A 21,569-nucleotide genomic window follows, 5' to 3' on the forward strand; every position below is an offset into this window, starting at 1 on the left:
GGTTAATTCGTCACCAACCCACCATAAATTGGCAGTCTGGTGAGATCACTAGATGGGGTTGTCAGTGCCCACTTAATGAAATTCCACATCCTAGCTCACCCTGTGCTCAACCACCCGAGGTTCTAAAAGTGAATTCCACATCCATCGAAAGTCCCACGGAAAACCTATCCACTAGTATTCCCTCCTGTTACTCCTCATTCTCTGACATTTTCAATCCAGTTACTGCCTCCAACTTACCTCCCCATCGGCCATGGGACTGTGCCATTGATCTGAAACCCGGAGCCTCCATTCCCAAGGGTCGAATTTATTCCCTGTCAATTCCCGAACAAGATTCCATGCGAAAGTACATCGAGGAAGCCTTGGAACAAGGTTACATCCGTCCTTCTACATCACCTGCTGCGGCTAGTTTCTTTTTTGTTCCCAAGAAAGGCGGGGGTTTAAGACCATGCATTGACTACAGAGCCCTAAACCAGATCACCGTGAAATTCAGTTATCCACTGCCCCTCATCCCATCAGCTCTGGAACAGCTCAGTGAAGCTAAAATTTTCACCAAGTTGGATTTAAGGAGTGCATACAATCTGGTCCGAATTAGGAAAGGGGATGAGTGGAAGACGGCTTTCATAACTCCTGCAGGGCATTATGAATATCTGGTGTTGCCGTATGGATTGGTAAACGCCCCTTCCGTCTTCCAGAGCTTCATGGATGAGGTACTCCGGGATTTCTTGGGAAAGTTCGTGGTGGTATATATCGACGATATTCTTATTTTTTCCAAAGACCTAGTTGAACATCGACATCATGTATCTCAGGTACTCCAAAGACTCCGAGAATTCACTCTGTTCCTAAAGGCTGAGAAGTGCTCTTTCCATCAAACCAGTGTCGAGTTCCTGGGATATCACCTCAGTGAGAACGGAGTGGAAATGAATAATCGGAAGACGGAGACCATCCTGTCCTGGCCTACTCCTCAGTCAGTTAAGGAACTTCAGAGATTCCTCGGTTTCGCAAATTTCTACCGACGATTTATACATCAATACAGCCTTTTGACAGCTCCCCTGACCTCCCTGCTAAAAGGAAAACCCAAGACACTTCTTTGGACCCCAGAAGCAGACAGAGCTTTTGAATCACTCAAGGCCGCATTCACCGTTGCACCATTACTCCATCATCCAGATACGGAAAAGGTATTTGTAGTAGAAGTGGACGCCTCCACTACAGGAGTAGGAGCGATTCTGTCCCAGTACTCTGATGATTCCTCCAAAACCATACCCTGTGCGTTCTTTTCTAGAAAGCTATCAACTGCAGAAAGCAATTACGACATTGGAAACCGGGAACTCTTGGCTGTGAAACTTGCCTTGGAGGAATGGAGGCATTGGCTAGAGGGGGCCAAACATCCGTTTCTAGTACTCACCGATCACAAGAACCTTCAGTATTTAAGAGATGCTAAGAGACTGAATCCACGTCAGGCTAGATGGGCACTGTTCTTCACTCGTTTTCATTTCACAATCTCATATCGACCAGGATCAAAGAACACTAGAGCAGATGCTTTTTCCCATATCCATGCCCCAGAAAGTCCAGTTGAAGAACCCGAAACCATCTTACCTGAAAGGTTATTTGTCAATCCAATCCATTGGGAAATCAATGAACAACTGCTAGAAAGGTCACAACAACAACCCAGAGTCCCAGGATCTCCCCCCGGCAAGATTTGTGTGCAAGATTAAAAAAGCGCTTTGGTGGCCATTGGGTCTGTGAAAGCACTATATAAATGCAGTCCATTTACCATTTACCATGAACACAGAAAATGCATTATCTGTACCCTATAACAATTAAAATATATATGAAATAGTATTTTATCAGTTTCATGTCATAAGTTTGAGATAGCCTACATCAACTCACAGAAGAGCAAGAACCGTGAGAAGAGTAGGAGAAACAGAGGGAAATGGAGAGCCGAGAAGAACGATCTCGCACATCCAGACCACAGCTGGTAAAACAGGAGAGCATTGACAAACGACCAAATTGTAAGTATATAATAAAGTTTTAATAGAATACAACAATTTACTTTATGCTATTTGCTTCTAGTTTGATATGATACATGTATTTTTTCTTCTCAAATAATTTTTTTTATTTTTATTTGTATATTATATTTTGTGTTGCAAAATATGACAGAGAGAGCAAATTATTCCCTTCTTATTTTCATGATCATCATGTAAGCAGATTGTACTGATTAGCCACGCTAATTTCCCATCATGCATCTCCCTGGACTGATTACACCATACACCTGCACTGCGCTGATTACACACACATACCTGCACCTCATGTTCAAACACTATTTAAGCCACACTCACACAACACTCTGGGCTAAGTCTTCCAAGCATTTTTCCATGTGTTTACCTGCCTGTTCCTGTATCCTGTTTGTTTGCTGCCTGCCCTGATATCCTGCCTGTTTATTGACCATGATTTTGCCTGATCTTCTCTGTTGAGTTTGCTGGTGTATGACCCTTGCCTGGTGACTACTCTGTTTAATAAAGACAAGCTGCACTTGGATCTGAATGACTCCTATGCTTCGTAAGTCACATTTTTCACTATATCTGATGATAAAAATGTGACTTAGCATAAAGTTATCAAAAATATCTGTCATAACATATAAACTATTCTACTGTTCCAGTTTCTCATGATTCTGGTGGTCCAGAGCAGTGTCAAACTGATATATCTGAAGAGGTCCATGATAAGGTGAGATATTTAGTGTTCAGAAAAAACTGACACGAAGAATGAACAGATAAAGTAGATTTTGTCTTTCTTTAATGATACAGACCACTGTGATGGAATCACATGTTCCCATGAATGTTTATGTTAAACTGTTTTTTTCCTTAGAAAACTACAACACAGTAAAGAACAAGAGAACGTGACAGTAGTGACGTCATCTACTCACAGAACTTGGAACTTCCTGGAAAGTTTATAATCTTACTCGCTGATAAACTCGTGTTGCAGCGATTCTAAAATACTTGCAATGCCTTCAAAGTGACATAGCCACAGAAAATGTTGAGATTCGTGGATTCCAGTCTTCCCTACTCCGTACATGGTAATTCACTGGACAGTTTTTACAGACATTCAGATCCTGCTTTTACAAACTACAGGATTTAGAAGTATGTTTAATGTGAAGCCCGTAAATCAGCTGTCTGAACCTGGAAGGATGATGTTACCGACTGTGCTGAAACTGTGAAGTCAACATCTCCAAACACACACCACTGAAACAGAAGACTGTGCTCTGAAGATCCTCTGCTGAACTCTTTTGGACTTTGTCCTGTGAGAGTACATGTGATGATTTGTAGTTTTATCTTCTGTTCATATTATTTTTCATCATTATATGATTATTACATAGTTTTGGTTCATTTAATTTTCTGAAATAGTTTTGAAGTCTGCTTAAAAATATATATAAATGTACTTTTACGTTTGTGATAACATTTGGGACTGATTTTGTGATGTTGATTCACAAATATAACTGGTCTGATCTGTTACCACACATAGGTGGAAGACTCTCCACAAACACTCCTATTAGAAATGCAAACATATTTGAGTCTGTCATATGCTATAGGCATATAACGGTCGGTAACACTTTACAATAATCTAATGCCTGAATTAATCATTACTTTAACATGAACATGATTAGTGGAGATATGAACTAATCATGAGGCAATGAAGAGCTATCCTTAACTACGACAGGAGTCATAATGATTCATGGATTAATAACAGCAGCCTTAACTACATGTTAGTACATGTTTAGTTAATGCATTAATTAACATTTAGGGGTAAACTATCAATCAGGCTCAGTAAGAAGGAATAAGTAATATTTTGACTTTAAAATAAATATAAACAATTTATTGTCAATTTAAACTATTTACATCTGCAGCTTCATCATAAACATTACTGAATGGCACAGTAACGTGGTGCGGTTGAAGCAGAGAAGAGGCTGGAAGAGGCTGGAAGAGGCTGGAAGAGTCCCCCCCCCCCCCCCCCTTAAGGTCGGCTCCTGACGCCCATTAAAACAACAAAAAATGCAGGAGGGCGGAGGAGCATGGGCAGTCTTGGGGGAGGGACAGAGGGCCAGGCCCGTGCAGGGGAACGGGACCAGGAGGTAGCCAAGGCGGGCCTGGTCCGCAGAGCGTGGGCGGACCAGACTGGGCCGGTGACCAGAGAGGACCAGACTGGGCCGGTGACCAGGGCGGAGCAGGATGAGGCGAAGGCCAGGGCGGAGCAGGACGAGGTGAAGGCCAGGGCGGAGCAGGACGAGGCGAAGGCCAGGGCGCAGCAGGACGAGGCGAAGGCCAGGGCGCAGCAGGACAAGGCGAGGTCCATGTCAGCGTCACCTCCATGGCCCTTACAGGGTACCTACTGCCACGGGAGGAACCTCCGTGGCTGTAAACGGGTTCAAGAGAAGCCTCCCGGAGCTTGAAGGGCACAGGTAAGGCGAGGCGCAGAGGCGGGGCCGGCAGGGTGAGGCGCAGAGGCGGGGCCGGCAGGGCGAGGCGCAGAGGCGGGGCCGGGAACGCCCTCCGGAGCCCGGCGAGGCAAACGAGCCCTCCTTCTCTTCCTTCTGCGACGGTGCGTCACTGGGCTTGATGCACTCACTTGGCTAGATTCGGACCTGGACGCACTTGACTCACTTGTTTCGGCACTTGACACACTTGACTCGGCGCTTGACTCACTTGACTCGGTACTTGACTCACTTGACTCGGCAGGCACGCGCTCAGCCTCAGTAGAAAACTCTTGAGGCAGGAATACAACGGAGCTCACGTGAAGTGTCAGAATGACGGGATTCACATGTTGCGTGGCCTCGGCTGGGCAGACGAGAAGCGCGGGCTCGGCTGGGCTGACGTGTAGCGCGGGCTCGGCTGGGCTGACGAGAAGCACGGGCTCGGCTGGGCAGACGAGAAGTGCAGGCTCGGCTGGGCTGACGTGTAGCGCGGGCTCGGCTGGGCTGACGTGTAGCGCGGGCTCGGCTGGGCTGACGAGAAGCACGGGCTCGGCTGGGCTGACGAGAAGCGCGGGCTCGGCTGGGCTGACGTGTAGCGCGGGCTCGGCTGGGCTGACGTGTAGCGCGGGCTCGGCTGGGCTGACGAGAAGCACGGGCTCGGCTGGGCAGACGAGAAGTGCGGGCTCGGCTGGGCTGACGTGTAGCGCGGGCTCGGCTGGGCTGACGTGTAGCGCGGGCTCGGCTGGGCTGACGAGAAGCACGGGCTCGGCTGGGCTGACGAGAAGTGCAGGCTCGGCTGGGCAGACGTGATGTGCAGGTTCACAAAGCTTCTTCTCCTTCACGCCCACAGTCAACAAAGAGCCGCTCCACAACAGGGCCAGGTCGATATACCACTCTAAAGACCCGTGCGGATCGGGTTCGGGCATCAGAGACCGGAGTGGTTCCGATAATCCCCCGCGGAAGAAGATCATCAAGCACTGGGTTCTCATTTGCGCGAGATGTGCCAGTTCAATGAAATCCGCGACGTACCGTTCTATGGAGCAATTAGGGACTTTAAGCAACGGCTGCGAATGGAACGGCAACGGCATTCTGGCGTTGTATTGCGCATGCGCAAATTTAACTGCTACTTCCTGACGTTCTACTGTAACCGTCAACTACGGGAGAACAGCTGATTTGCCGTAGTCGCTACAACGTGAGAGATTAGGTAAATAAAGGTTGTGTTTTATGGCATATGACATTGTAATTGCATCAGTTTATTAATGTACCACTAGTCTTTTGTATAATATATGTTAAAATGTTTTAAACGTAAGCTAATTGTAACGATTTTTTTCCGTTTGTATAAAGATATGTCTGCTGTTAGCAGTTTTGACCATGAACTAAGGTCACACTTTAGCTGAGTGTGGTGTAGGTATGTTGTATGGTGTATGGTTAGTTAATAATGAATTAAGTATGATATGCCCCCTCAAGTAAAATCATAACACGGTAATGCATTAACAAGCCATTAGATGTTTGTGTCTGGTTTGTTAATAATGAATTTAAGTAGGATGTGCCCCCAATATCTAGCTATAAAAAGGTGTACAGCAAGAGTTTGAGAAGTGTGTTGCACCTGCTGCCAATTATGTAACACCTGGCACTGTTGGCTTGATTGTCCTGTCTTGGATCTTGAAAAAATTATCTGCCTTCATAATAAATAAACCAAAAAAAAAAGTATACCTTCATGTGCTATCAGAAATGTTCTACTTCCCACTTCTGAAGTCATGATTATGAGCTTTGTTGTCAGAAAGAACTGGAATCATGGAGGACACCAGGTTTATCTGGGGGTTTTTATTGAGAAAATTTTGTTAAAGTAAAAACAATATTTAGCATCCCCTTCATTGACAACCATGTAAAATCCTCCAGCTGGACTGCCCATGATCTCCACCAGAGGGCACTCCTCCTGACTCCTTTTCTCTCCCATGATGAACTATATTGCCCATAATCCATTCCCCGTACTCACTAGGGTTTAATTTCTCCCACCTGTCGATCATTTGCTTGTCTCAATTTACCTTTTTAAGCTGTGTTTTCCATAGCTTTCTTTGCATAGTTCTTTGTGAATGTGACTGCTGCATTTCTGAGCGCCTATAGTTCTGTTTCAGTGTTCATGTTCTTGGTCTGTCTTCTTGGATTTTGCCCTATTTTGGATTATATTTGACCATTTACCTGTTTTTGACTAGGCTACTCTTATGGATTGTCCTAAATAAAGGCTGCACTTGGATAGCCCATAAAGTATTGGAGCAGTGACTCGTAACAGACTACACCAAGTATAGATCCAGCAGCCGATCTAGATCTATCATGGACCGAGTTGACCAAATACTGCATCGTTGGCAATGAAAAAGTCGAATGAGGAATACGTCCAGTCGTTTTGTGAGTTTTCATATCAGGTACCTTTTGATGAAATCAAACTGACAGACAGGCTACTCTTCATCAGCTCCAACAGTCATGGACCTTGGTTCACTCCTGTCCCGTCTACAAAGAATGCCCCTGGACATAGGAGGCTGATTTCCAGTGTGGGGGACCCACAACTGATGCCAGTGCGAGCGGCCAGCATCCCGAGTCCGGTGATCACTGCGATTCCAAGTTCAGTGGTCCCAAGTCCGGTGGTCTCAGAGCAACTTCTATCATCGATTGCGCTTTCTTAAAAAAAAAAAAAAACATTAAAATTTTTTTTTTTTTTTTTGCAAGGTTTGAAAGACTATGGGAGGCGATAAAATTCCAAATTGAATTAGGATAACAATCTGACTAAGCCAATTAACTTGTATTAAATGTATTATTTAATGTTCAAAATCCAAAACAACACAATTTTCATATAAAGACGCAACGCCATTGTTGCATGAGTCAGTCTAGATCTAGAAATAGCCTCTGCGTTTGTAATTAAAACTCTGCCCCATAAAGAAAGATCTATCACCAAGTCTCTAGTTAGATCCCACATGCAATATAACAATATACAAATATTTTTCAGATCACTAAAGCGATTATTTTTTATTTAATTATCTGAATTATTTTTTAAGTTTCAAAACATTCTTTTAACATTTTATAAAACAGATGTAAGCTGTTTTAACCCCTAATTTTACGAAGCAAATGTTAAAGTGGTGCAGCCCCGCAGCAATCCAGAACATTTTTAACATCTCTATTTAGTGATTGTGCTCACGGCTAGATACAGTATATAAGAGTTGGATGTGAATTTAGACTGCAGGTTCAACACTAGGGGGCGTTACACTCATACATACTGCACATACAGTACATTGGTGAAGCTCAACAGGCAAGGCAGTGTGTGTGGTGCAGTTGATCCTCATGATGTGGCCACAGAGCCATTATTCTAAAAAAAAAAAAATGTAGTGTTTTTTTTTCTTATATGTCAAAAGCAAACCATTTTCCAATGCATGTTTTAATAACTACAGTGTAAACTAAGAGATCATTAAGGCCCTATTTTGTATAAACATAGTCCAAATGTTTGTCTATTTAACTGTTGTACTTAATGGAGTTACAATTAATTTGTTGTCTAATACTCCTTTTTGTGTCCATTAGGTGAAAAAACTAAAAGTAAATCCAAGTCATACAACTAAGAGACCAAGTCAAATTACAAGTAAATGGTTTATTTTCAAACATTTCTCAAGTTATTCAAATGTGACCATGTCAAGTCACATGAACTCCGATCCTTCTCACTGGAAATTATTTTTATTGTGGGACTTTGCTTAATCTGTGCCTGGGAAACCAGCCCTCCTGGTTCATTTAAGGTCAAGGCATTTCAGGACATTCGTTGAGAGACAAGCACACATCAAACACAGACTTGTTTCTGGTTCTGCACAAGGCCTTTGAAAGCTCTTGATGGTTCTTTGGGCCACTCTCCTGTTCCTGCTGAACTGAGCCAGTATTTTACTACAACTGATATCAGCTCAGAAGGCACCGGAGCTCAGGTCCTGATGAGACACACAACTCTACAGATTATCATTTGACATTTTTAAAACCATACAGGTGCGTGAAAAGACATTACCAAGTTAGAAAGCTAACTCTTACCTTTTCAGGGTTGTGATTTCTTGATCACAGTGATTTATTATAGTTTTATTATTACACTTTAAATCATGTTCATTTCCATCCTTAGCTGAAGTACGATGTTAAAGAACACTTATCCAATTCTTAACATTCAGCAAGAACTTCAAGTCAACAATTTGTAGGTTGATTCCCTCAAAAACTGTAAATACAAAACATTGCTTTGTTTGTTTGAGGCTCCTGCCCCGCCCAACAACAGCAACAGCTCAACCAATGGGGTTAGTGGGGCGGGGCTATACGTTTTATTGAACATTAGCAGACAGGAGTGTTCGGGAAACCTGTTTGAAAGCAGTATTATTTTTGCAGTTCTGTTTGGTGACACTATAGTGGCACAGAAATTACACACTTCACCTTTAAGATAATGACCATCTGCTTTGAATGAGACATTTGCATCCACAATGAAAGCTTCAGCCAACAGTCTCAAGGGAGCAGTGTTCTGCTTCAATATTGGCACATTTCTCTGTTTTTAAGCAAGATTTATCATTACCCATGTGTGCTTGATTATGACACTGAACATCTATCATCTTCAATTTAGATATGTTTGTTATTCATTGTTTGTCTGATGCTAATACCTTCCTCGTTAACATTTAGAAATATGGCCTGAGAAAATTCTGTCAGCAGTTTACCCAACATTGTGTTGTTTGAAATATGTTGTTTGAGCGAGTAAGTGATGACAGCATTTTCATTTTTGGGTAAAATATTCCTTAAATAAAACCATAATTAGAACACTAACCTTGAGAAAAAGAGGTGTACTTAGTTGTATTGAATGTGCACTTGTAGTGCACTTCAAATCTTGAAGTAGGCCTATATTTTCCTGTTTCTGTAAGTGCACTTTGTAATAATGTCAAATTAACAATTTTACTTTGAAGTATACATTTTTAAATCATGTTATCATACTTCAAGTTATCATACTTCAAATTATTTAAATATTATATATTCTTTTGTTATGTTTTGGAGTACACTCATTTTTATGTGTTGACTGACACATTAAGGCAAAGTTCTTGATTATAATTTTAACTGTAGTTTGTTATTTGATATTATATTAAAAGTGAATTTATTTTTAATGTACTGAATTGCAACTTCATCATTAAAAATGTGTAATTACAAATATATTCAATTAAAATCATGACATACAAGTTTCAATGTACTTAATGTACTTCAACCCCTGGTTTCACAGACAAGGCTTTAGTAAATCTAAATTGCATGTTTGAGCTGTTTTACCTGAAAGCAACTTGATATCTTAAAATATGTCAGTCCCATTGTTTTGTCTCAAGATGCACGCCAGCTAAGGCATTTTTATAAAAGCTACTTAAATGTCCTACTGGCTTAATCTAAGCCCTGACTGTGAAGCCAGGCCCAAATGTACTTAATTCGTACTTGAGAAAGTAAGAAAGAAACTTAAGTCTTACTGGGTTATGTCTTAAGGTTAAAAAAGCACTCAAAAGTCAAACCACAATATAAATTTAAACCAGAACACATTTAATTGCAATGCGCCTAAGTGTCCAAAAACAGCATTCAATTCAGACTTAAGTCTATTATTTTAAAGTATATTTTCGACATAATAAGTACTCTTTTTAAAAATATGCTACTTCATTTTCACAAGGTTTATATATTACCAGTATGTTAGCGCATTTACATAGCATAGTCTTTCCAAAAGAAAAGAAAAAACCCCTGCACTTTCTTAGTTTCTTTTCAGGTGAAGAACTTAGCCACTGTGAACAACAAAGCCAAGCGTGCACGTTCACCAATCAGCTAAGCTCTGCACCCGCTCAGAATGACGTCACAAATGCAGGTATTTTGCTTTTTGAGTATAAACCCCCTAAGGAAGTTTCCCTTTCTCGTTCTGCCATGGCGGGAGCCCTTTTTTCAAATACCCTCCATTTTTGTCCATTTCCTCATGAACTGCTGGTAAGGCCATGGCAGTGTGGTAATCCCTGGCAATGTGATTTTTCACTACTGTCACAAATCCGCATGCCAGGAACCCACACAGCCACAACAAACCGGTAACCCCCACCATCCCACCCGACCCCTGCTTCTCCCACGCTTGGCTTAACTCTAGGTATTTCCCCAATTATCCACTACACCCAGATAAGAAACTTGATGCAATTTTCAGACTAAAAAGGAACAAAAGATAAGGCTTTTGAAATTAACAGTCAACATCACTTATTGCATATTGCTTTAAGATTAATTCATAGTGAGGTGAGAAAGAGATGTAAATCTGACTCTCATTACATTGCGGCAAAGATTCTTATCTCCAGTGGCTCTTGCAAAAATGTACTTTAGAAGGATGGTGGTAACACCATCCTGACATGGTATAAATAATAGTATTTACGTGGTATTTTGAGGTACTCCAAAGAATACCACAGTATTACCATGGGACATGTCCGCAAAAACATAGCTAATTTGTGGTGTAGCATTTTGAATCACAGCCATGAGGGCTGATCAACTGTCACAGTTTAGTATTTAACCCCTAATTTATGTATTGCCACCCAAGTAGAGCGAACATGATTACATAATTTTAAGAAATCATTACTCTCATGTGAAAGTTTTAAATGCCACTGAAAGAACCATTTTCTATAACGTCCTTCATTTGGCATTTTCCTCTGATATTTTGCATATCTCTAAATTAAGTACTTTGCTTTACACTATGTGGGGAAGGAAGTGTGAAGGGTTGGTGCCACATAACACAAGAGTGAATCAAACAGACTGCATCTAATTCTTTCAAAATAAAGTGCAGTCCAAAAGCCTCACAAACTCCAAAGAAGGACTGTAATTCTCCTGAATGTTCCTTGCCCGTCTGAAATATCCAGCGATCCCTGCCAGGAGGATAGTCGTGGAGTCTAGCACAGTTGTTAGGCTGCAAAACAAAGGAATATAAGCTAGAACTGAATGTTCAAATAATATAACACATACAGTTTTAGATAGTCAATATATTAGTATTCAGAAAAAATACTAATGAATCAAAATATTAATTCCTAAAATGTTTAGCTAAAATAGTTTCCCCTTGTGTTGATTCCCTTAAGAAATGGAACATATAAGAAAAGTGCACTGTAAAAGAGAAAGAAACAAGCAGCTTTTCCACAAGCTGAGGTAAATACTAATATATAGAAGGTGCACATAATGCATAAAAACATAAGACGGAACAACATTAAACCCTATACAGTATGTAACTGATTAAAAAAAAAAACGAAAGAGTTATTTTAATAAAAAAACACCAAATGTCAAGTGTCACGCAGAGAATTCTAGGAATGTCAATTTACAGATTTTCACTGTAAATGATAAGATTTCTTGTTCTTTTTCACTTCCAAAAAAACCCTGTAGATTACACATTGTCAAGTACAGTAAAATTACAGTACTGTCAAATTACATGAAATGCCTTATTAGATTTATTACAGTTTTTCACTTTATATAGGCCTACCGTTAACCAATTAACAGGTTTTTACTGTAGTATTTTTGTAGTGTTTTACCATAAACAAAACTAACTCAAGGGATAGTTTAATGTCTAAATCGGCAACATTTTTATCTTCAACCCCATTGCATATTCTGACAATTTTCATATAGCTGTATTAGAGCTGGGGAAAATGTTTATTGCTAAAAAGTGATATATCTCCAAATTTTTGAGTAGTATTTATTATATAATAGATCATACAATATTTTAGTTTGACCTCTTGAGGTGGACAACCAACATTTTCTGAAAGTTCAACTTTCTGAAACATCTTTTCTCATTTTCTAGTTTCCTTATTCTCGTTGCATGTAAGCTCTTTTATTCTTCAGCTCTTGACAGAAATGGGGTTAGTGTACTTCCTCTGTGTTGCTGTGAGTACAGTCCAGATTGTCTTTTTGAGGACATGACCTGTGGGCTTTGCTTGATAAGAATCTGTAATACTGTAATAATGTCATTATTGTGTCTGGACAGACCCTGATTACAGAGGCTAATCAAACGCTGCTTCCGTTCCACTTCGTGCAGCGTAATGTGGGTGTGGAGGGGCATGAGCGGAGAACGGCCTTCTGTCTTCAGCCAAATTGGGGGGATATTACATTACATGATGCATTGTGCATGCAGTTGTATCCTGCTCTCGCTATCATTATATTATTACTGATTATAGCTTTCATAGTAGCTTCATGACTTGATATACATGTAGATATACATAGAGGTGACTTCAGGCAGATTATGGGTATAAGAGTGAATCATTTTCTGAGTCATGCTCGCAAGTGATGTCACAATGCTACGGTGTTGTGGGTGGTTGCCAGGGCGTTGCTATGCAGTTACTAAGGTGTTGACGCAAGTCAAAAAAGAGTAATAAATCCCTCCCTCAATGGTCATCGAAGAGTTTTCCTCACCTGTACATTTGCCCACCAAGTAAAAACGTTTAGTCGTTTAGAAAAGTAATAGCAAGCAACATTTTGAGCACCAGTCCCAGCTGTGTTGAAACCGTTTTAACATTGGTTACTTTCTACCTCATATTTTCTTTAGCTGTGCAATGTGATGCAAGGAGATTGCTTGAGTGTGAGATGAATTATGAGCAATTGCAATACAGACAATTTTTACGGTTGTCAGTCATGAAATTCATGCCTGCCAATGTTAATTTTTTTTACATTTATCACAAGTTTCAACAGAAAGGTTTAGGGTCCTGGGGGAAAATGTTATTGCTCAAATGTTACTCAAGAGACATACAAGAGTTCACAGCAATGGCATCTCAACAATATCTAAACTTCTTTTGTTCAAATAAAAAACAGCAACAAATGAAACATTTGTTGACATACTACAAGATTATATTTGAGTTCATATCGAACTCTCGAAATCTTGCAGACTTTAGTATTTTATAATGTTTGAGCACAGTTTGAGACATTGATGAGATCATTGTTTTGTGATGGGGTGAACAAAATTACATATCACAATAGTTCAACCATTGCTTCAGAAGAATTGCAATATTGTGTCATATGAACTATACTTTTCTGATGTTTTTTAATTTTATGTGGTCAATGTGAACCATTATGTCAAAGTGCAGCATTAACATTCTTCAAAAATTCTCCTTTTGTGCATACGTAAAAATATAAACAATTACAGAAGGCTAATTTAAGGGTAAACAATTTATTTCTATTTCTGACCTATCTTTTGTTACTTATTTGACTTTGAACAGAAATCACTTGACACAGTGAGGCTCCATCCATGGTCTGATGTGTAGTCGTTCATACATGCTTTTGGATAAGAGAGAGACAAGCTGGGCCCCAAAACATGCCCCTCGTGACCTCCACATGTGATCCTTTGTCTCACTGCTGTTTTTCTGCCTTCAGCGGCCCTCACTACCCTCACTGGAGGTTTTTCTGATCATCTGTCCTGGGAATTAATGACTGCTAATGAACAAGGGGGGCTGAGGCCAAAGCAAAGTGGTAGAAAATGATCTGACAAATTACAGTTCCCGTCTCTCGGTACCTCCATTAACAGCGTGAACGTGCAGCCCATGCACTCTCTGAACAGAGAAACAACACTGATCCACCCCCATCAACACCACTAACAGCCCAGACCCCTCACTCAACCCCAGCCTAACCTTATCATGTGAGAGAGCTGAGATTACAGCACTTGGCCCCTCGTTCAAAGCAGAAAAACAGCATTGCCTCTCAGGCCACGAGTCAAGGGTGCGAGTTCAAATTAGAGAGCACTCTCGACATTTATGGTGGCACAGTATACCTTATTTTCACTAACACACTTTTTAATACTCTATTGTACTCTACAGACCAAATTACTCATTAGACGTTTTAAATCAGTTTGACTTAAGTAATGGTTTTATGTCCTTTAAGAGGCAGGTAAAGAATCTTTACCGCCACTGCTGTACGTTTTAAGTGTTGGTGGGATGCCGTCTTAATGGGTGCGATTGGCCTGGGCCTCGTCACCATCTGAACTCATATTACTAAAGTGAGAAAAGAAATGTTGTTCTCGAGCTGAAATTCATTAAAAATTTGTTAACACTTTGTTTTAAGATGACGTAGTTACACGTTACATGTACTTACTATAGTAAAAAAACAAAAACAAGGTAACACTTTATTTCACAGTGTCCTTGTTACATGTTACATCTACTTACCATATTAATAACAGTAAATTATGCATAATTACATGCAACTAACCCTCAACCACACCCTAACCCTAAGTACATGTATTTGCCTAATATTACTCAGTACTTATATATATAATTACACAGTAACAATGACACATAAAGTCTAACCAGAAACAGTCAATTATGCATAAGTAACTAACCCTAAACCAAACCCTAACCCTAACCGCAACTCTATAATAACCACATGTACTTAATTAATATTACTCAGTCAGTGCTTGTTTGAGTAAGTACAATGTTACTACGTCACCTTAAAATAAAGTGTAAGCAAACTTAAATTGTGATTTTGAGGTGTTGGTTGAGTGTAAAAAAAATAGGTGTGCTTAATTGTATTGAATGTGCACTTGTAGTGTACTTCACATTTTAAAAGGATGTTTAAAAAAAAATTACCAACAGATAATATAACACTATATTTAAGAGCAATGAAGTTTTCTTAAAGACATTTCTTTACACACACTTCTAAAAAGTGCACTTTGTAATAATGTCAAATTAAAAGGTTTACACAAAATTACATGAAACGATATGATAACCATTTGTACAGTAGATTCAACACTGGAATGTTAGATAATTACATATATATATATATATATATATATATATATATATATATATATATATATATATATATATATATATATATATATATATGTATATATATATATATATATATTATATTGATTATATAAAAAATATATCAAAATTTCAGACAACATTACAGGAAACATGAAGAATATGCAATAAAATCCCATTTTAAAATTAGAATTTCATTCAGGTTGTTCTTTCGTAGCTTAAAAGACGTTTCCAATCAACTTTGTCTCAGATGTTTCTCCTTAAAATTCCTTATGTGAACAGGGATTTGAGTTCACATTAGACTGCAGACTTTTGGTATTTTGAGCACATTTTGAAAGACAGTAAAGATCCCATTGGAATTCTTCAGGAGATTATACCAGATTTTTTTCCTCAGGAGAAAAATCTGAGAAAAAGTCTCAGTTTGCTCTCTAATTAATCTCATTGCTATCTATACATTGATTACAGATTGTAATTGTTCTTTCCATGGGATATAACTGAGTACTAGATTCTAGTACTAGAGTACTAGAACATCTGCATACATCGTAACAACAGGAATCCTTACCTTTTTACTGCTTCTTGAAGCTTCACTGGGATCAAAACAGAATGAACTGCATAACATGAGTCGAGTGGATTGTACGATCCAAAGGAGACTCCCCACTGTTTCCCCTGACTGGCTTCAACATCATCCCTTCATACCCCTCATTAAAGCTTCCCCCACTCCGGTTTCACCCAGACGGTCCAGCATCCAGCACTCTGTGTGTGTGTGTGTGTGTGTGTGTGTGGAGGAAACTGGCAGTAATCCTGTAAAAGTTCCTCAACTCTGAGCCTTACTGTAATCAAATGCGGCCGTTAGATGAGGGGCTCATAAAGGAGAACATGAGCTTTACTCATCGCTGCCTTTCCTGCCAGTCCCACCCTTTTGTCTGCTGGATGCCAAGCATTTCTTCTCTCTGCTACTCTGTGTTTCCCTCTCCGAAGGTTAGAGTTAGAGATTTAAACAAACCCTTAACCATAAGTATTAAATGTTGCTGTGCAACTTATACTGCACCATTTGTGAAATGGATATGAATGATACACCATGAGACTTGTAGTGGAGAGGTGTACGATTAAGAAATCCGATGGACTTACCTTGAAGAAAGGACCGAAACCATACCTGGAGACATGAATATCGTAGAGATTTAAGGTGAGCCCTTTTGACTTAGACCAGTAAGTAACCATTAATCAACACACTAGAAACCACTCAGAACCTCTTAGCAACAGCCTGGGAACCATCCAAAACACCTTAGCACCTTGGTGGTAAGTTTTGCACTGACAAACCACAGAATTTTCTTTATTGAAGTACACTTCCATAACATCAGTGCTCCGGAGTGTGACGAAAAACTAGCTTAACGCAGGAGCATGAAGCCTAATCATGTGTGTAATGCGTAACCTGAGCACTTTTGCCTTCACCGTCTCTTCTTATCCCTGCTTTTATGTAGTCATCCTGTGGATCTTAATCCTGTGCACAAAGTGTAATAAGACCTTTAGACACACAGTAATATCATATCCTGTTCACAGTCTCTTGTATTAGGAGAATACCCCAACAGAGGATTCATTACCACGTTGTGCCTCAGAGCACAGTTCATCACCTGAATACAGTTCAGTGGATCACAATAGAGTCAGTGTATGTTTTTTTCACCAAGAAATATTACAAAACTTGCTTTCACCGCGCCTCCATGATCATAGGGTGTTGATGATGGTTGCCAGGGTGTTGCTATGCTGTTGCTAGGGTGTTTAGGGTCGCTGTTGATTTTTACTAGCCAAGTCAAAAGACCCCACAGCCAAGTATCTATGATATTCTGGTCTCTAGATATGGCTAGATATGGAATTTTTTCACCCATTTTATCATCATAAAAGTCAAACAGGTTAGAAAAGTAATAACACACCTCCCCTCAACAGGGTGTAAAATCATTCACATTTGTATCATTATCATATATGTATACGGTATGCATCAAAGTATCATTCATATACAGTATGTGACAGGATGAGTTATGCAACAAAAATGTGCCTTAAATATCACGCAAATCCAAGTGGGTCAATAAAAAAATAAGAGTCCACAAGAAAAAGAAAAGAACAAATCTTTGACAAATGTTGTTTGACTCTTAAACGCATCCCTCGAGTCTTTATCGACCCGGAAGTCACCTCCCCCTCTTTCATTTTTTAAAGTTAGACATCAGCCTTCTTGGTATTCCTAAATCTATTTGTTATAATCAATATAACAAGAAAAAAATTATGAAAGAATGTCTGTTTTCTAATTGTTTTATTTTTGTAAATCGTGGATAGGGTCACTAGCGACCCGAGGTATGTAAAAGTGCAAGTATATTTTTTTGTGGAACAATAATTGATTCTCTAATGACTTAAATGTTAAATGTACAGTATGTCTGATGATGAAGTGATGTTTCACTCAGAATCACTGCAGGCATAAAACAAAAGATTACACAAGTATCATCAGCAAAACTTGAATTGGCTCAGCAATTTACTGCAGAGCAAGTACTGTGCGCAAATATTAGTGTCACTGTCACTCGATGATGGATCTGGGGAAGAAGCTGTCAGCGATCAAAATATTGATTTTGAAGATGTTGAAAATGATAGTTTTGAGAATATGTTTGAGATCATAAATATGAGTCAGATGCTGAATGTACTTGGGGAAATGAGCTCTGACGAGGACAGCGATGATGGTATAAAACATCTGCTCAAACTGAACCCTTCCCAGTTCCAAAAGGTAAAGGAATATACTTTATTTTATTATTTTGTCATTGTTATTAAAATATCAGGAGAGTTTTATACTATCGCAACAGAGATCCATCCGTATTAGATATAGATCCTGGCCTACATGCCCGAATATGTAATAATGATTGGTGAAACATTCATGCATTTAAGGGTTAAAATGCATGTGCCAAGTTATATTTAAATTCAAGGTTTTGAGAGGGAAAAAAACGATTTCTCTTACACCTTGAATAATGTCTCTGTACACATCTTAACCATTACAATAAGATAACAAGGTAAATAGTAGCCTTTACAAATTTATAAATGTCATCAGGTTTTTTGGGGGGAGTGTTGAAATTTTACAACCTGGCCTTATAAAAAAGTCAAATTATCTGGCATTATATTTGAGTTATTGACCATAACACAGTCGGAACAGCGGTCTTAAGAGTTCCTCCTTATAGTATCTTTTAAATGTTTTTTTTATTTTTTATTTATTTATCCTTTTTCTGCATGTTGGTTGGACTGCATTATTTGGTTGGTCACACCACATGACCAAATCACATTAAGGTATTTGGGAGTATTTATAACATTTTAACAAAAATGATTTAGCTACATTTTCCCCAGTAAATATTAATAAAATATTATGCCAAACTATCCAAGGTTTATCCAATGATCCTTTTTTCTTCATTAACTGTCCCAGAACAGTTGTATCACCCTGACGTTGCTGATGTTATGCCTCCCAAAAATATTAAAAGTAGATTTTCATTCATAAATGTAAAACATGTTGATAATAGAAAAGGTGTATTCAAGTGATTGTATAAATACATTTCATTTTGTATTTTTTTTAAATGTATACAGTAGCTCAAATATGTTCATCAAAATCACAGACACTTCTGGCTACGCAAGTTTAGTTTTAAGAATTGTTGCATAGTGAAATAATTGAAAGCAAAATTCATAAAGCACAATTCATAAACAGACATTTGAGGGTAACTCTATCGCCCCCTTAAGTACTGGGGTTTATTACCGCCACAGTGGTTAAAGGTGACCTATAATTCAAAATTGAATTTACCTTGGTATAGTCAAATAACAAGAGTTCAGTGCATGGACATGACATAGAGTGAATCTCAAACTGGACTGTTTTCGCGTTCTCATTTAATTCACGTTTATGAAAAACACCCCTGAAAAACGGTCGGTTCTCCACACAATACCGACTGTGACACAATAGTCGGGATCATTAATATGTACGCCTCCAAATATTTGCATAATGCCAGCCCTCAATGCCAGGCGGAACTGCGCAGCCGAAGCATGGCAGTTGCTCAGTGTGGATGTACACATGAACACAAAAGTAGTTTTTAGTTCCTTCATCTGAGCCTCTGAAGAAACAATGGGTTAATTTTATTTTCTCTGGAAATTTCCAAACATTTCACCGACTGTTTCCTCAACTTGGGGCGATACAGAGCTGGCCTCGGATCGAGCTACCAAGCAACACTTTCTGATGTGTAATTGTTCAAGTTCAGACAGGTAATCTTTCTCTCAAAATCGTTCAATACTGTTTATGCATAAGTAAGTCAAGCCAGTGACTAAAATATCAGCTTCACATCGTTTCTTTTAGTAGGATGAAAATAATCGTATTTAAATTGTGAACAAATTATATACAGAAAGCGATCAAAGAACAATCTTTCCACACAGCGCGAGTTTATCTGGACACTTGCCAAACTCGTTATGAAATCAATGACGCACGTTACTGCACAACGAAGCTCTTACTGTATTTACATCATCGTGTTTGCATTGGTGAAAGCATTAGAGAGAGAGCAGAAACTGCTTTGCAATGATAAGATCTTCATTCTCGCGATCAACACACTGTCATCTGCTCAATGCTCATCACGGCAACATTTTATGTGATGGGAATAGATCTAAATACTTTAAAAACATCTCACGATTCGTTAATCTCGATAGCTGTTATAGTAAAAACGTATAATAGCAGTAGTAAAAGTATTCGAGAGAGTTTCACATGTAATGCGTAGCTATTTCATATGCAAGCATGTCAGCCAATCACAGCAGTGGCCGCAGTTACACTGAATCCCACAGCAGACACGCCCCTTCAAACAGAGTGTTCAAATCAGAGGCTAAAAGCAGGCTAGGAAAAATGCCATTTATTTCTAAATTATGATTATTTTTTATCTAAAAAACAGACTAACATTATAAGGGTAACCCAGGAAACATTATAAAATAATTAAAAAAAAACATTCTAGGGCACCTTTAAAGGTTAAAGGTAGGGTAGGAAATTTTGGAATGGCTAGCATTAGCTAGCTAGCTTTGAAAGCATGATCCGACCCTCCCTTCAGCATCTCCAAAGCCACGCTTCCTTCAAAACACATGAACGAACACAGCAGTGTCTGCAAAGCGTCACGAGACGAGAGACAGAGTTAAATTATGTCTGAAAGCACATTACAATAATAATGAACGTAAACAACTTACAGAGCTCTAGTTGTACCATCTGACTTCTATTATTGATTGCTATCAGGATATAAAGAGAATCAGCCAGAATAACAAAAAGTGTTTATGAAAAAAATTTACCTACTTTTACCTTTAATTCAAGTGATTTTGTAATGGAACATAAGACCTATATGACTAATTTTATATTAGAAGGTAACTAAACACTGGTACTTACCATTCCTAAACAATTTGCATTAAATTTTTTTTAAAAATTAAGATTTAGAAATCCACAATGAATAAGGAAAACCTTGACCTAGTGACTTAATCAGACCAGTGAATGGAGAATGGGGCGCCTGACGCCTCCGTGTCGTCCTCTAAATTGGGCTTTATGAGTTTGCATTGTGCTGTTGTGCATTAATCTTACCCCACAACAATTCAATGAGCGATTTGTTGCTGTGTCCTATGTGACACAATGCGTCTTATTCACCACCCGCTCTCTGTGTGGGAAGTTCTGGCCAGCTCTCTCTCCCTCTCTAACGGTCTTGAGCGAGTACCAGGCAAATAGTTCCTTTCATTCTTTATAACAGTTGCATCAAACATTCATTGTTATTGCAGTTACATTTGGTGTACAAGATGTTTATCACACACAGATTTAATCTCCATTGTTTAGAGAGTCAAAGTTTGATGAGTAAACTCCAATGTCAGTGATTACAAACAAAGTCAGATTACAGTTGTTTATTTGCCACTGGAATAAATCTTGTTCTAATAAACCGATATACGCAATTCGGATCTCCAAAGCACAATGAAACTGAAAATGACTTCAAACGTCTGGTATTCCTGTCCTGCCACTGCCACAGACGGAGGGCAGACCAGTGGGCGTCTTCCAGAAAGAGCTGCACCCAATGCCAGACCATGTAAGGCTAGCCAACGTGCCCAAAAATAAATATCAAAGATCACTGGGAGAGGGTGGGAGAAATGGATGTAGAAGGAGAGAAAGAAACAGAGCCTCACAGATGTTTCAGGAACGTCCATATGCTGGCTTCGTGTGAAGGATCACAGAGCATTTCTGTCTGTCTGCATGTAGCAAAACCCCAGTCTAGTTAATGGGATTGTCCCACACCACCAGCACTTTGCTCTTCTCCTTTGATAGGCCATGTGGG

General features: G+C 39.3%; 2 long non-coding RNA genes across 2 annotated transcripts; one reads left to right on the forward strand and one right to left on the reverse strand.

The window, feature by feature from the left end:
- Positions 1-1,810: 1,810 nt before the first annotated feature.
- LOC130076589 (uncharacterized) lies at positions 1,811-2,932 on the forward strand. The gene is made up of 3 exons (XR_008805668.1): positions 1,811-2,009; positions 2,657-2,721; positions 2,863-2,932. It is a non-coding gene; the product is annotated as an uncharacterized LOC130076589 (long non-coding RNA).
- An 8,284-nt stretch (positions 2,933-11,216) lies between these two features.
- LOC130076587 (uncharacterized) lies at positions 11,217-16,161 on the reverse strand. Its single transcript, XR_008805667.1, has 3 exons — positions 15,791-16,161; positions 14,369-14,457; positions 11,217-11,405 (listed from the first exon to the last, which is right to left on the reverse strand). It is a non-coding gene; the product is annotated as an uncharacterized LOC130076587 (long non-coding RNA).
- Between the last annotated feature and the right edge of the window lie 5,408 nt (positions 16,162-21,569).

Source organism: Rhinichthys klamathensis, unplaced genomic scaffold, assembly GCF_029890125.1.
Source record: "Rhinichthys klamathensis goyatoka isolate OS25496 unplaced genomic scaffold, OSU_Roscu_1.1 h1tg000665l_1, whole genome shotgun sequence".
In the NCBI taxonomy this organism is placed as follows: domain Eukaryota; kingdom Metazoa; phylum Chordata; class Actinopteri; order Cypriniformes; family Leuciscidae; genus Rhinichthys; species Rhinichthys klamathensis.